The 16,660-nt window shown below is 40.4% G+C and overlaps 1 protein-coding gene across 3 annotated transcripts in view; it reads right to left on the bottom strand.

The window, feature by feature from the left end:
• NDST2 (N-deacetylase and N-sulfotransferase 2) overlaps positions 1–16,660 on the bottom strand; it is a 130,736-nt gene that overhangs the window by 72,192 nt on the left and 41,884 nt on the right. Inside the window, exon 1 of one of the 3 annotated variants that reach the window (XM_017806881.1) lies at positions 15,660–15,684. The exons of 1 other annotated variant lie outside the window; for it this stretch is intronic. The gene's annotated coding sequence lies outside the window, so the exon portion shown is untranslated. Of the gene's footprint in view, positions 1–15,654; positions 15,685–16,660 lie in introns of those variants that run through there. One more of the 3 variants, XM_017806879.1, reaches the window with a different exon arrangement.

Raw genomic sequence — 16,660 nt, 5'->3', positions numbered from 1 at the left:
AAAAAAAAAAAAATCACAGGGAACAGCTCAGTACCACAAATTATATGCTCTGCAGGAAAAGATGACAGCTTAGTTCTTAGGACCCGGATACTGGGGAAGAGGCAAAATACACAGTTGAAAAAAAAACCAATTGTATTTAGGCTTGCATTAGACATCCATGTAAGAGGAGACTGCTTTCTTAACTACAGATGAAAAAAGGCAACCCCAGCAAGAGATCAGTATCAAGCTACATGCTTCTGTTCTCACCCTCTAAATAGTAACAAGAAGAGTCTGTTCTATGAAAATATTTCAAAAATTGAAAGCTTTTGAGTCCTCCACACTGCAACAGATGTTGAGACAGGCATGTGAACTTCAGTTTGAAGGGAAGTGTCTATAGGAGGTACAGTGTCCAAGAGGTAGCTCAGTGTTTACATCCTATTTCAGTGGAGCAATTAAACATTAACTCATCCCTTCCCTGAAATGCCAGCACAAATGCTGTGACAGAAGAATAGCTTTTTTTAACATGACACGCACACGTAAAGTGTCTGTGAGCAGGTGGACAGAAGAATGCACACCTGGTTTCATACTGCACCTGAACACAGTGGGTGTGGGCCCTAAACGGTTACAAGAGCACATGCAAAGGGCTATGATGATTGTCCCTAACAACCCAGACCCAGACCTTTCATCTCCAGAGCTTAGAAAGAGCTGTGACTTTCAAAACAATCATACTATTAACACTAAAGCCCACGATTAGTAAGACTAGTTACTTCCACTGTCTCTGCCAAGAGTCACACTCTCCCCATTCTACTCCTTCCACTCTTCATCTGTGTAAACTGAAATCTCAATAGGAGACAAGAGGGCCAAGCTTTTCAACAGTCTAATTCTCAAGGTAACAGCCGTCTTGAGAGAAGAAAAAAAAAAAAAGAAAAGTGTGCTGTTGCTGTGGAAACAGAGCACAGAAATACTCCTAATAGATCAAGCACCTCCTGGAGGACCAGGCACACTGCCAACCAGTTACCAGAACCTTCCCAGCATGCAAGCAGGGTTAGGACAGGGAACCCTGTCAGATGTCTCCACCATTACCTAGATTTCAGATCTGGGATAGCTTTTCAAAACTGAGTTCCTTGCTACACTTAGTGAGGAAAGATACCTTGTTTGTGAAAACAGTTACCACCACCTGAAGGCCCAGAACTGGGAAGTGAATAAATTCTGCTTAAATTCTTGAGAGATGTATCAATACAAAATCCAGGGCATGGTGTTTAACAGAGAACTGCAGGAACGCCTGGGCCTGATCTAAAGGTTTACAGGCTGAATTCAAAAGCAATGTTGATGAATGGTAGAGAAGAAAATTAACCTACATCCCCAATAGAGTTATTCTGTTTCTTGTTTCCTAAGAAATGAAACAAATAGAATGTGATAATGTAATTAAAGACTACATAATAATTAACACACAAAAACGTCTGAATTAAGACCACATGGGTGAACTCAATGTGAGACTACTCTCATTTTCCAGTGACTTGAGTTTAAAATTATTCTTGTGCATAAATCTATAGTTTTATTCCTTTTGAGTCTCCATTCCTTTTGAGATCCCTTAAGTGAGTAAGCTGTTCATACTCTGAACTACTACATAAAGAGTATGAGGCTGAAAGAGCGTAATGCAAATCAGTCAGAGAGAACACTGTAGTTAAAAACAGTGTTAATGAGAATACCACATACACAAAAGCCAGCTCCAGGTTTTCAATAAGAAAGGAATTCCAAGTGTCAGCACCCAAACTCCTCATTCTATCAAGGATCAGGTGAAACCAGCAACCAGAAGCAATTTGATACCCTGAACAACTGATTTTTCTAGGACATTTTAAACATCAGAGATGGCAGGGGATTGCAACAGGTTAGAAATTTGTGTAGTTTATCAACACTACAATGCTACCAGACATTACTCCCCCAACTCTGAATCTTCTACCCTTCCTTCTCATCCCTGCAAAACATCTCATATTAAAAGGAGCTAGACATTGGCAAGCTAGAAGAATGATTTATTTCACAAGAGTGTTGTGAAGCTTAATTCATGTTTATAAAGCCCTTTGTATTGTGCCTTTCATCTACTGTGGGAACCTCACAGTACTATCAATAAGGTCTTTCCTACAGTAGAAGAGCTTTGCTAAAATAGCTATACTAGCAAATCTGCTTAGTAGAGATGTGGTTTACACAGGCAAAGAAGTTATTTTGTCAGAACAGCTAATACCAGCTCCTTGAAAAAAACATGCTATACTGGCAGAAGCACATTTTTGGTGATATCTAACTGAATCTTGGCGAGAATATGGTACGAAGGGTGATTTCTGCACAATCTTAACAAAACAGTCATGCTGGAAAACTCTTGAGGGGTAGCTGACCAACGTATTTTGGAGACTGCAAATGAAGGGTGTGCATTTACTACTTTCACAATATCAAGCCTCTCTGTTCATTTATACATGTGAACAAGCTAGAAGCAGAGTCTTCTGTAAAGACACCCCGTTAGTAGCAAATGCATTTGATTTTACTATTTTATAGAACACAAGGGAGGGCGTTGGGGTTTTTTTCCCTTTTAGAAGCAAGAAGTCAAAGAAATAAAGATAAAGCCTTGGTCAGATATATTCTGCCAAATAGAAAAAACCAGAGTATTAACAGCACTAGAATGAATGCCTTGAAACTACTTACACAACTGTAAAGAACAAAACACTGTGCTATAAGAAACTAGTTCATGCAACAGTCCTGTTTAACTGTGCTGCTATTATTATTATTATTTTCTATTCGGGACCCCAGTTTTCTCACTCAAGTTGGAAATAACATCAAATATCCAATTTTTATTTGTCTCCTAACAAAGGTGGAGAGGCGCCATCATTCCAGGTTTCCAAATGACTCCTCATCATTTTTCTAGTGGTGTTTAACCTTATTCTGAGCTGCCTGGGGTGGCAGCCTGCAGCTACCAACAGTAGTGCATTTGCATTTTGCCTTTCAACATTTCCAGAACTTGGTAGAAGCCTGTAGCAAAACCACCTAAGGGCTTGCTTACACAGTGAAAGGAAAACTCATCTGGTTCACATCACTGGAAGGCTTTTTTCTGGTAGACACCTGTATTTATCTCAGAAGGGTGTTGCTCTGTATCCATGTGCAGTAGCACACAGTTTTCCAACACTCAATAGCTCCAAAGCGATGCACTGTAGTGTAAGACTTTGGCAGTCATGTTTCAAAACTGTCGTGGGTTACAAACTGGCTAAACATTATCCCACAAACTGATTTGGTTCAGATATGCTTGAATTTGGAATGGAGATCAAAACGCAAAGACAGGAATTGCCATAGTTAACAATCTGGAAAATTTATTTTCCGTATTAAAGATAGCTTCATTACCAAAATTCAAGCAGGTGTATTCAGTTGCTTTCCACTAAAAAGTAAAGCTAAAATGACTTGAAAGCAAAACTAACCATCTCAATCTTCTCTGCTATTGAGACAGATTAGAAAAAAACTAACTACCGTGAATTAGTTAGTAACCTACAATTTACTGACGTAGCACTGTAGAATACACAGCCCATATGCCAGGACTACCTGATGTGCTGTTTTGTTACACCTATGATTTATCTATGTGATCTCTGAAATGAAAAGCATCATAACAAGCAGCAACTTATAATTTCCACCTGTTCTCTCAGTCACTGACGTAGATGCCTATATAGCGCAAGAACAGCACTGATATAAAAAAATAGGCTCTACAGTTCTGGACTAGGCTTAAAAAGACCAGTGTTCAAATAAATAGCCAAAAGACATGAAATCTTTTTGCAGATTGGCTAAGTTATACACCAGAGCTACAACACCAAAAGGCTGGGCTCTCTTGCTTCCAGATAAAGAAGTACCAGCATTCAAAGAAAAGCTGGATCATGTTTCCTTTTTCCACTATCATACATTTTGCATGTAAGCAGCTGTTCCTAATCAATGGGAGTTTGATATTAACACTTCATACAACATGAAAATTATGTCACAGACATATTTCAAAAACTATGAAGACATTTTCCCCACCAGCTTTGGTGCCATAGGCCAGACACCACTCAATTTGCTTTGTCTACAGCACAGCAACCACACAGCCCTACACCCTCCACAACATCCCTTATTGGTATCACTAGAAGATTTGCATGAAGATCGAGGAGAGAACATGGCCATTAGACAGTAACTACACTTCCAGCTGGAAAAGTTCATTGTTGCCTTTGGGATATTCAGCAGGAAAATGTAAAGTTAATCACCTTTCAAGGCAAGGATATCTTGCCCCTATGTTTATTTCCAATCCACCCACTTCTCTGTTTTAGCTCCTTCCCTCTCTTGAGCCTCTGATCACACTGACTGGTCCCTTCATGATTTCCCAGGAAGAGAGCTCACAGGGAACTTACAGGTTTCAGTGTGTAATCTTTCCGTATGCCCTGAGTCCTTGCTGCTCCCTTGCTGTGTACATCCTGGAAGTGAAGTTTAGCTAAAGCATTTGGAGGAAAAGTCTAAGAACATGGAGGCTGAGGTCAGGCTTCCCAGTGTAAGATCACCTACTCTGAAACATTTCTTCATCACTGACAAAGATATTCCACACTTATAATTCTAAAGTTGAAGTACACTTCAAGGCCAACTTTGGTTCTCTTAAGCAAAATGAAGGAAAAGAAATACACGCGGGTTGAGGCATTTTTCCTCTTAGTTTTCTGGAATTTGTAAGTCCTGCAAAGTTTCTGCAGGGGTAGAAATTAAATTTAAAGGGTAGAAACAACAGTTATTCAGCATGATCAGCTGTTCTTTTCTACACTGAAGCACGAAGCCACAACTACAAAAGAAATGCAGTTAAATGATGAGGAGTTCATGTCTACTGAGGCAGCTGAAGCACCCTGAACAATATGGGAAGACTGAGGCTACATGTTTTCAGCAAGCTCACATAAAAAAGTTCAAGCTGTTGCTTTTGACCTTCAGTGTCCTTCATGATTTGTTTCCTGAACCGCTAAGAACAGGGAAAGGTCTAGGACAGGTTAAAGATTTAGCCAGTAAAGAGCATTTACATCTCAATGATGAACTCCCGAATTCTAACAGAACAGAGGTTCATCCCGAATTCTAACAGAACAGAGGTTCACTGGGGCTTGTGTACTTCAACTGTATGGGTATAATGGGAGGAAAATAAATATAGAGGAAAAATAAGATTTAATTTTTTGATATGTAGGTTTTGTAGCTCTCAAATCATCTGTATAGGAGAAGTTTAGAATTAAATCTAACTGCACCTATTGTATGATAGCCATTGTAAAGGAATATCACAAGTTGGAAAACAATATACAGAATTAAGACACACTGATTTTGCACAAAGGGCTGAAGTATTATCAATATCCAGAAGTTCTCGCATGTTAAGTATAATTTAAAAAGTCAACCACAAATACATTAATTTTTTTGCAGTGAAAAAAGCAAACACAAAAAGCAGAACTCTGGGTAATCAATCAGCCTGCCTAGGAATCCATTTGTGCACACTATTTCTTTGAATGTAAAACACAGGCTTCAAATACAGTAGCACCTATCCCATAATTCACATCTTCATCACCTAACTATAAAGGCAGCATAACAGTCTCTGCTTACGCACAAGTAATCTGTGACAAACCATCAGCCCCAACCGAGAAAAAAACCTTTCAGACACAACATTTAGAAAATTAACTGCCTTTTTGCGCTGAGAAACAGCACAGAAATTCCAATTCGTCTTCATTTTAGCATATGTCCATATTTTAACTTAACAAACAAACTTGGATGCCATTTTATCGCTTCTTTCACATATGAAAAGAATATTCACTTTTCTGCTGAAAATGAGTCTGAAAAACATTACCTTAAGACTGAACGTGCAAGACACTCACTAAAATGCAGGTGCTTCCTCCACCGAAAGTTAACTTTTCACACTGCTTTTCCACAAACATTTTATTTATAAACAATTCTTTCAGAAGAAGTTTTTCTTGAAATAGTTGTAAACCAAACAGTTGAAGATCAAAATAGGATGATATGTGTGTTACACTTCTCCCCACTTTCCAGAGCACATGTCAGAGCCACTGTCTTGTACAGAAGAGTACTTCTAAACCAGCAGCCAAACCCACAATACCAAAATCTGTAACATGATCTAATAATAGCTGATCCTAACTTTAAAATTTTAGAGTCCTAAAATACAAAAACGTCAATTTAAAAAAAAACCAACCAAAACCAATCCTGGATAAAGTTTTATATAATAATCTGAATGGTTCTATTGTCTCTTTCGTCACGCTGAAGTTTGCTTTGTTGTTGTTTTCATCTTTCCTTTTAAAATAGCCTCCTGCAGCTCTAAGCTAAAAATCTTCCTGGAGCTTCTATGTGACAGCTGCAGTATCTTAGCCATCTGTTTAATTTATATTTGCTAATGCAGCTCCTGCTGTTTTCAACTGACAGCTTTTTTCTCTCTTATTACCCCCACACGGGAAATCATTGCACTTGCCAAAGTTTCTCTGTAGTCTCAGATGTCAAATCAAGTCTGGTGACAAAAGGTGATGAATGAGGCTCCCAAACCCTCCCCTTCATGGTCTGGGTTTTTTTTTAATTATGAAAATTGTAAGTGGTTTTTATGTTATTTCTTTAAAGAATAATTGTAAACAAAAAGGAAGGAGTACAGAAACAAAGAGAGACATAGTCAGGGGAAATCATACTTCCTTCCTCTGTAGCAATTCTGTAGGAAGGCTGAGGCTGGAGGATCTCCAAGATACTCTCCAAGGCAGATGATCCATTCCATATCTATTCACTAAAGCCATGATTCAACCTCTTCAGTCATCTATGACCCCCTACCAAGCTCAGGGTTTAACTGACTACTTACTTTCCCTCACTCACAACCAATATGCCTTCTAACTTTTCTGAAGTGGTCTGGATCTCAGAAATATTCAAAAGTCAATGGAAAGTGATGGAGCCCCATGGCCCAACATGTAGCAATGTCAGTAGTTACTGCCATCCTGTGATGCCTCTTGCAGGGAAGATGCAGGGCCCTCTGTGCCATTCAGAGACACTGCATAAAAGCCCCACCTGACTCCTGAGACTGTCCTACATGGCAAGCACAGATGTTATTCTCCCTGTAACTCTCCTGGGGCATGGGACCAAGAAGATTAAAGAGTCTGTCCCTGCTGAAAAATGACGTCAGGTTTAACATGAAGCTTTGAAATTTAACACAGATACCCCTGTCCTGCTTAAAACTGCAGCGACTGAATCACAGTGAGCTCTACAATACCTGTCTGAGGTGATGCAACACTTCTGTTTGACATTTTAGTGGCTAGCCCTGGCCTGGAAACAGGTAGTCACATTAGACACAAAGAAACCAAACCCAGAAAGTCTGACCACTCTTCCTTTCTAAATTCCCCCTTTCAAAACAACTTTATTAACTGGAGAGGCACACAGAAACATGAAGTGGGCCCTTGCCAAAGGGCTGGAAGATGTGTGCTTTCTGGTGCCAGAGAGAGCCCAGCAGAGTAGCTGACAAGGAGCTAGCAGGGGTGCCTGTTTGAGGGAATACCTGTGAGACAACAAGTCATAATCTCTTATTACCAGTGTTCCCAGAAGGTGATGATGAGAAAACAAATCTATTGTTCTGACAATCTAGAGTTTGCTCCAGCTCCTAACATCAAAGCTACCCATAGGACAGAACTTGTGACAGCTCCTTGTCTTGTGCACAATCATCCCACTGAGCTCTGGAGGATAAAATCATTTGAAGCAAAATGAACCTTTCTGCTTTTGAAAGTACAGCAAGCTAGTGCCAAAAATAACTACAGGTGCACTCTGCAGAAGGTTACTGCTTCATCTTCATATTCCCACTCCTTGAATAATCGTGCTGCAAAAAGTCGATCTTTGAAGAGCATGTTGGACAAAACAGAAAAGTTAAAAAGAATAACCCAGAATAACCTTAGACCTAATATACTAATAGCTGCACCATGTATGAGGACATTACATCCTTTCCTACCCAGGACATTATGCCCAAGATCCAGACAAGTCAACTCTTAATTTTCAATCTGTATCTCAGTCTTTTCATCTGTAAATATATGTAAATCATAGAATCATAGAATCAGCTGGGTTGGAAGGGACCTTCGAGATCATCAAGTCCAACCCTTGATCCACTACCGCTGCAGTTACTAGACCATGGCACTAAGTGCCACATCCAGTCTCTTTTTAAAAATCTCCAGGGACGGAGAATCCACCACTTCCCTGGGCAGCCCATTCCAATGTCTGACCACCCTCTCTGTAAAGAAATTCTTTCTAATATCTAACCTAAACCTCCCCTGGCACAACTTGAGACCATGCCCTCTTGTCTTGCTGATAGTTGCCTGGGAATGCTGATATACTTCACTGTAATACTACTGTGCAGTGCTATTGGCTGGATACCCAGCACAGATTCTAATGCTTTTATAACTCACTGCCAATACCAACAGGAAAAAAGTTAATTTCAAAGAGCATACAGGCCTGAAAAACCTGAAGAGCTACTATTCAGCTTGATTAGTTGTACTTTATGGCATTTCAAAAGTAACACAATCAAGAAAGCATAAATATTATATTATAATAATGAAGAAATAGATTAATGTCCCAGGTCACCAAAGATTTGTTTCATCAACGTACTGAACCAAAGACTGACAAAATATGAATTATCTCCCTGTTTCTCTGTCTACCAGGCTACTGAGGGCAAAACTACCATTTGTATCAATTCTTCCTTATGTCAGGAAGTAAATGCAGTCTCAGAAAGAGCTGTGTTGTACTGACTGAGTGAAAACACCATGAACCTGGGGAGACAGAAGTAGTCTATACACCTGACAGCATAAGGCAGTAATATTTTCTGCAGACACTCTCTGGCCAGGGACTGAGACACTGCAGACACTCTCTGATTCACTTCAGTACCTGAACTAATGCAGTTTTTAGGAAATTGAACTAAAGTAGTGCTGATTTTAGTGGTTCCTTCAGCCAGGAACAGGAATACCTGAACTGACTAGAAATCATCCAAAGCGCAAACAAAATAAAAAAGATTAAAAAAACATTTAGCTAAGATACTGGTCTTCTCTTTTCCAGCCACAGTGTTTTGTTTTCCTCCTTCTCCCTAGGTTAATAAGAGTATTACTTTGACGTGCCTCTGGTCATAAGCTCCTGAAGGAAAGAGGAGGGTCAGCCATATGCCACTGCTCAGTCTGGTACACATTATTGTACCTGTTAAGTAGAAAGGCTAAAATAAGGACTAGGAAGACCACAGTATTCCAGCGGAAAGGAGAAAACCAGTGCACATCCGGAGGAGCAAAGATGTCTTCCCCAACACAACATTACATACAACCCTGCACAAAGAATGTTGCAAAACCAGGTACAGGAAACAAATACTTCAGTATTGAAGGATACATGGCAACAGACTTTACAGCTAATAAATTGGGTTAATTTATTCTCTGTAGATTACCACAGCTCAAGAACAAAACAATACTTTCCTAACCCTCAGGGGTAAATGCAAGTCAATATTAGAATCACAGAATCATTTAGGATGGAAAAGACCTTTAAGATCATTGAGTCCAACTTCCTATCACTGCACCTAATGCTGTCAGGTCCACACTAAACATGTCCCTAAGTGCCACATCCACGCATATTTTAAACACTTCCACAGACAGTGATTCCACCACTTCCCCGGGGCAGCCTGTTCCCACGCTTGACAATCCTTTCAGAGAAGAAATTTTTCCTAATATCCAATCTAAACCTCCCTGGAAACAACTGAAGGCCATTTCCTCTTGTCCTATTACTTGGTACTTGGGAAAAGAGAGCAACACCCACCTTGCTGCAACCTCCTTTCAGGTAGTTGTAGAGAGTGATGAGGTCTCCCCTGAGCCTCTTTTTCTCCAGGCTAAACAACCTCAGCTCCCTCAGTCACTCCTCCTAAGACTTGTGATCCAGACCCTTCGCCAGGATGCATGCAAAAGTTACAGGAAGTTACATTATAATAAGCAGTGTATTCATGCACACCTACTTTTGGACACCTTTCCATAATTTGACAGTATAGTATGCAAGGGGAGAAAACTTGACACTTCTACCGGAAGAAAATTTGCTTCTTTTTTTCATAAAATATCTCTGCTATAGACCTTAGCACTTGCAGACCACACAGGCCTATAGGCTCTCCTGAAACCAGAAAATAAAAAAGTACCTTTGCCATGTATGAAACTACAGAGATAAAAGATATCTCAAACTGAGTGCATTTGTTTAAGGAAAAAAGCCATTATTCAAGGGTGGATGGACTCAGCAGCAGTCAGGTACAGGATTATCTGCCTTCTCAATTTTTCCCATAAATGTTCTGAATGTTGAGCATCCCAGGAGAAAACATCTGAACCAAACACTTGATTCTTACCTTGGTCAGACACCACTTGATACAGCCTTCAACCCAGCACTAACAAAAGTCAGCTTTCCACTGTCCAGGATAGTGGGGGATGGAAATAGCCAGATAACAGGAAAAGCAGAGCACACAAACTCTGCTGCACAGAGGCCAAAGGCCAGGGGCCTTGCACCACCCTATGCAGTGCTTCAGGTTCTGGTAAGACTCAGCTGAGGTACAAAGGCAGCCTCATAAGAAACCCCATCTGACAAATCTCTTGAAGCAGAAGGGATCACAGAACGTACACGGTATTCTTTCACCAGTTATCCATCCTAGAACTGCTGCTATCATCAGCTCCATGGCTCTAAGTCTTGCAGAGCCAGAATTTTAGTCCAAATCTGCAAGCTGGAGACCCCAACTGGCTCCTGAATGCTCCTCCACCACCTTCAAAGCTGGCTTCCCAGCATCCCATGTTTCAGAAGCACAAAACAGAGTCCTCAGCATTAGCTCTGAATGAAGTTGGCAAAGGCTTGGCAGGTGAACTAGTTCAGGGTGTGAGCTACACAAAAACCTATGTACTGCTTCCAGGTCCAAGCCTGGGATTTTGGTATGGATAACTTATTACCTTAGTAACGTACCTGTGGAAAATAAAACATTAGCTGCAAAAATTAAATAGAAGCAAGGCCAACTTCTGTGTCTACACAGTAATACAGAGGTCAAAAAATAACCTATTAAGCTCACAAAGGTTATTTGCGACATCCCCCATACAGTGTTTGAAATCCTGTCCTCCAAAGTTTTGCCACTGTGTATGCCTCTTCACTTGCCAGCATCTTCAGGCATTCCCCAAAAGCCACTTCTGCAAAGAGTATAAAGATGACACTGAAGGAAATGAGACTTCACTCTCTAAGGTGCCCAATATATGCAAGTAAATAGGTTAAGCATGACTGTCCATAAGTAGACAGCATTTCAAAACCAAACTGCCACAGACCTTAATACTCACCACCCTGAACTGTAACTCTAGGCTCCAACAAGGAGGACAGAGGCAACCCCAAAAAGGCTAATGCTACTTTACTTTAAGCACAGGGACAACAGCCTTTAACAAACCTCAAAGAATTTAAAAGTTTTACCTTCCAGAAAAACAAGTTTTGTAGTTCATCTGCACTTCAGGTGTCTAGAATGAAAAGACAAGTACAGCTGGTCACAGCTGATAAGGCCTCATCCTCCTGGCATCTATTTATATCCATGATCCAGAGTAAGAAACCTACATACTTTAAACAACTGAAGCAACTATTAGATAAAATATGGAAATGGGAAGATGACACTAGAAGCAACCTTCTTACTGTATAAATCCCTTCACCATAAATCAAGAGAAAACATATCTTGGTGAAGATTATAAAATATCCATACTGTCTGTGAAGATCAACTGCCAATGCAGAGTGTCAAAAACAATTTCCAAGTTAGGGCACACTGGCAACTGCTGATGGCGTTTTGTTGGTTCTCATCTGAATGTAGGGCCAAGCACCTCTGCCAACCCAGTTAATGTTTTCTGACTTCCACTATGTTCTAGAAGTCAAACTCCTGAACAAGACTGAAGCACAAACAGCACTTGGAAGAGTTCTCTCTAATGTGGCCTCCTACTTCTGCCATGTTGTCTCTGCTGTGAAAAATGTTAACTTTTATTTAAAACAAATACTAGTTTCAAATATCCCTTCCCCTGCTTCTCTCCTATCCTTTTGCTCTACTGATAGAATAAAAATCCAGTATCACAGCTGGGGAAGAGCACTACAGAGCCAACCAAAGACAACCAGACTGGGTGGAGTGGGATGTACTGTAGCAGTGCTACAGCTCTGGAACAAGACTAAAGGAGAAGATTTCACACGAACAAATCTGAAAGAGCCAGTACCTAGCCTTGAGACACACATTATGCAAATCCACACAAACATGAGGGGTATTTCTCATGTTGCACTCAAATTTGACTCCATCCCACACCATTTTGCTATTCTGAGTCTTGACAGCAAACTGACATCAACACTTATTCAGAAATCCAAAGTTAGAGAAAATAGTATCTACGTTAAAGAGATTAATCCCACTTTTTGTCATGCCTCCTGTGCTATATTTTGCTTTTCAGTTTTTCATTTTGATTTTGTGCTCCAAATTTGGGTTATGGCAAGACAACAGGAACTCCAGTTGCTATGCATAAAGTAAACAAAATAAAGCTCAGCCCTGAGAAGCCAATGCTCTACATCTTTAGATAATGCAAGCATCAATACTATGTGCATGATGCTTAGGCATAAAAAAAAATCAGGCAGAAAAATCAGTCTCAAGACACTGACCAAGGCAGTTTTAAGTATGAAGTATGTCAGATGCAACAGAGCAATTCGGACATGGATTACATGCAAAAGCAAATGCACCAGTACCTGAAACTGTCACATTTTTTTCTAGTCAAACCCTCACAACTATTCAGCAATTATTCAAATCTCCCCTTCCTTGATGAGCACTAATACTGCACATCTGAGTCTTTTAACTAGCAGCCACATGGTTTATGAAGCAGCCACCGTGCCCGGTGAGGAAAATGATCGCCTCTTGTGCTGACCTAGCACAGAAACACATTTCATCTCAGCTGGAAATTGTTCTTATACAACCAGTGCTCTCAATACACTAAAAAATAGTTTAGATACCTGATGATAGACATTTTAATGTTCTGACTGTGGATATGGCCATCAAAATTCCCACTGCATCTCATTCCTCACACACTTATGTTGATTTAATTACGTGCCTGTAATTCAGTTTACATTTTACAGGAGGCAAAAGGTAGAGAGATTCCAGTAAATGACACTTGAGATAAGAGAATGAGTTACCAGAGAGCACTATGCTCGTTCTTCGCATATGTACCAGCCTGTAATAAAGGGCTTAAAGATTCACTTGATCAGAACAGGCAGGAAGCCTTGGCAAAAGCTAAACGAAAATTAATTTTCTGGATTTTAAGCTTACAAAGGTAACTTGTGAAGTACAGATCAGTGAAGACTCATCTTTGTAAATCCATGGACAGACAGCTTCAGTCTGCTGCTCCGCTCAGGTTTTTTCCCCAGCTGCACTGAACAAAGCTTTGCCCGCCCTCAATGACTGGGACACCAGGCAGCAGGGACAGGAGTGGAGCCGAAGCAAATGAGGTCAGTTCCATGCTGCACTGCCTGGGAAAGCTCTGAACGGAAGTCCATGCGCTGATCACTGAGGAAAAGGTGAAATAAAACATCTAGCAAGCAGAAAGAGATTTAGAGATGGGTCGTTCCCCAAAATCTAAATAGCAGCCATGAGGCTTTAGGGCAAGATAAAAAACTGACAAGCTCTGGCTACTGTTCAGATGAGAAAGGAGCAGGAGAAAAAGGAATCAAACAACTCTGAATCTAAAACTAGTGGGACATGAATAATTTTCCCAAGAATAATTTAACTAAAGACCAGATGGAATGAAGCAGAGAAGCTACAAGATATGCCCTAATAACAACAATAAATTTATTAAGTCAATGGCATTCTCCTCAGGGAAAACATAAAAATCAAAAGACCCCAGTCAAGTAAAGGTCAATATTGGTGAGGGGAAGAGGAGGCATTTCAGAGGGCAAAGTGAATTTATATATATATATGCATGTTGAAAACTGGAAAATCTTTTTTTTCAGAAGTTAAAACCTGTCATCAATACCCAGAAAAGTTTTTGACAACCTTGAAAATTTTTAGCATAACAATCCTCACAGAGTGGGAGAGAAAGATTTGTGATTTTATCTCATGCAAACTCATAAGCAGGTAGGAGCACATTTTCTTCATAGAGAAGGTAATAGCTAAATCAAAAAACTCCAGCAGATTAATGGAATAAACAGAAACACACAGGCAAGCCTTGATGCTGATGCTGTTGCTGCTCACTCAAAACAATCATGTTAAAACAGATGTTTACTCTTTCTCCATCCCTTACAAATGGTAACATGAAGCTGAGAGCCTATTAGGAAGCTAATCCCAAACTACAGTATCACACTGTGTCCCAACGGACTTCCCCCCTCTTTTCCTCCCTGTATCACTTTCTCTCAACTCCATCTGACATGTGTGATGTATTTATGGTAAAAAGAAGCTGCTTCAGTGGTGTATTTTTGACAATCTATTTTTTCCTACAGTACCCCAGCCAACCAAGTTCAAACCAGGAAATCAAAGTCCTCCATGTTATCACATATTGTCTTGTACAACTGAAAGTCACAGGCAATCAAATCCTCTGTGTGTGCATCCCTCCACGGAATCCCAAGCTCTGGGGGCAAAAATACTACTACAATCACTACAATGCACTGCTTAAGGAATTGGATGGTATATTCAGACATATTTCATAGGCATATATTTATTTTGGATGTACTGACATACACAGATGCCTTTCCAATGCAGGAATTAAAAATTCCCTTTTAACACACCAGTGGCCAAACAGTTAACATACTAGCGTTTTGGAAGTGGCTTGCACAACAGAAAGAGCAATTGCACAGTAGGAAAACTCCAGCAGGGAGACAACAATCCAACAACAAACAGGACATAAAGCATTAAATGGCAAGTGAACCCTTGAGGGCCTAAGACAGATGCAAAAACTGTTGGTGGTAGTGTGGAAAGATGTATTTGGTTAGCAGGTCTAGGAATATGTGGAAGGTGTGGAAATATTTATTAGTGCAAGGTGCTGAAAAGATGTATTGAAAGAAAGTTCACAGTCACTTATCAAGCACAGCTGTTGAAAAGCACCAGGACAAATTTCCACATAAGATCTCAAACGAATTGAAATGCCACACACTAAAATATATCAACAGTATTATTTCCTGTGCTGGTACAGTTCTGACACAACAGGTTTTAACAGAAAGCTCACAAAAATATTTTCTCCTCTTTCAACAGGTCTATGTTTGTGGAATGCTTCTAGTTGGAAAAAAATGTGAGAATTTAAATTCTAAAGTCATAACGTTTACTAACTGTTACTTCCAGAAGCAAAATCCACACACATATTGAACAATGCCAGGTATTCACTTCTCCCAAATCACCACTATTAAGTGGTTATCAGTCAAAACAACCCCTGCTTTAAAATGGACAAGCCTTTCAGCATAAGCTGAAAATTCTCCTCGTGCACACTAAAACTATAGTTATCTTGCATTAAAATAAATCATAACAAAGAAATATTTTCTGTGTAACTTTACAGTGCTATTGTTTTGATTTTTCTGCTTTGTGTAGCTACATTCATTGCACTTCAACAGTATCACATTTCAACTTTGGGCCTGTCAATATCACAGTTACACATATCTGTTATTCCAAAATACCTTACTCAGAAAGCTGTTTTGACACTGCACTACTGATACCGCGCGTAGGCAGTTGGTGCACACGGCAACTCTTGGAACCTCACTAAACACAGCGTCCCCTGCTAACTTCAGCATAGCAGCCAGGAAACCAGGCAGGTCAGACTGCAGCAAAAATTCCACTTCTGCTGTGACGTGGCATGAAGATGAAGGCTAAAAGAAGTGTATACGAGGAACAGGTTATGCCAGAGCATATGTTGTATTCATTCATTTCTTACCTTTCCCTTTACATTGCAGAGGTTACATCACCCATTGAAACACAGTCATAAGCAGCAGTAAGTCTCGTACACGAATCCTTCTTTCCCTGGGTGCTTTGGGGAAGCAAGAACATGTACTCAAGTGAGCATTCATGCCTCAGTCAGCTTGAGGACAAGGCTCTGCACCGAAGTCCTTTAGACCTTCTCACGGCTGCTGATTTCATCCACGGAACTGAAAGAGCATCTCAGCAGGACACTGCCAGCCTCCTTTTCAGCTCCCACTCGCTGATTGCCAGTCTCTGGCAAGTGAAATGTCAAGAACCAGGCAGGGGCGGTGTTTGGAGAAGGAGGGATAAGAGATTCTCACCATCCATCAACCTCAAAACCTATTCAGCCGACAACTTGAATGGAACAGGCATTTCATTCTCCATGGTAACAAGAGATGGAAGGAGGTTGGGAAAAAAAAAAAGAGAGAGAGTACAGACCCGGGAAAATCTGATGTTGAAGACGCAGGGAAAGTTGCAAACTTTGCAACTCCTCTTTGCTGTGCAAGTTGCATGCAGAAGAGGGGAAAGCCCTTTCCTTGCCTGCACAGTCCCCGAGACAAGCCGTCCCATGGTCATGATGAGGGATTCTTTCTGCGAGCAGTGTACTGATGTGGGGGGAGGAAGTCCCTTATTCTGCACCAGTCCTCCCCAGAAGAAAGACAAATGCCTTCTGAACACTGGGAATTAGGGAAAACTGCAGATTATTGCCCCACAGAAAATAGAACT

Source organism: Lepidothrix coronata, unplaced genomic scaffold (genome assembly GCF_001604755.1).
Source record: "Lepidothrix coronata isolate B3197 unplaced genomic scaffold, Lepidothrix_coronata-1.0 Scaffold17, whole genome shotgun sequence".
Classification (NCBI taxonomy): domain Eukaryota; kingdom Metazoa; phylum Chordata; class Aves; order Passeriformes; family Pipridae; genus Lepidothrix; species Lepidothrix coronata.
Note: the sequence above shows the minus strand (reverse complement) of the source record. Positions and strands in the feature narration are given on the sequence as shown.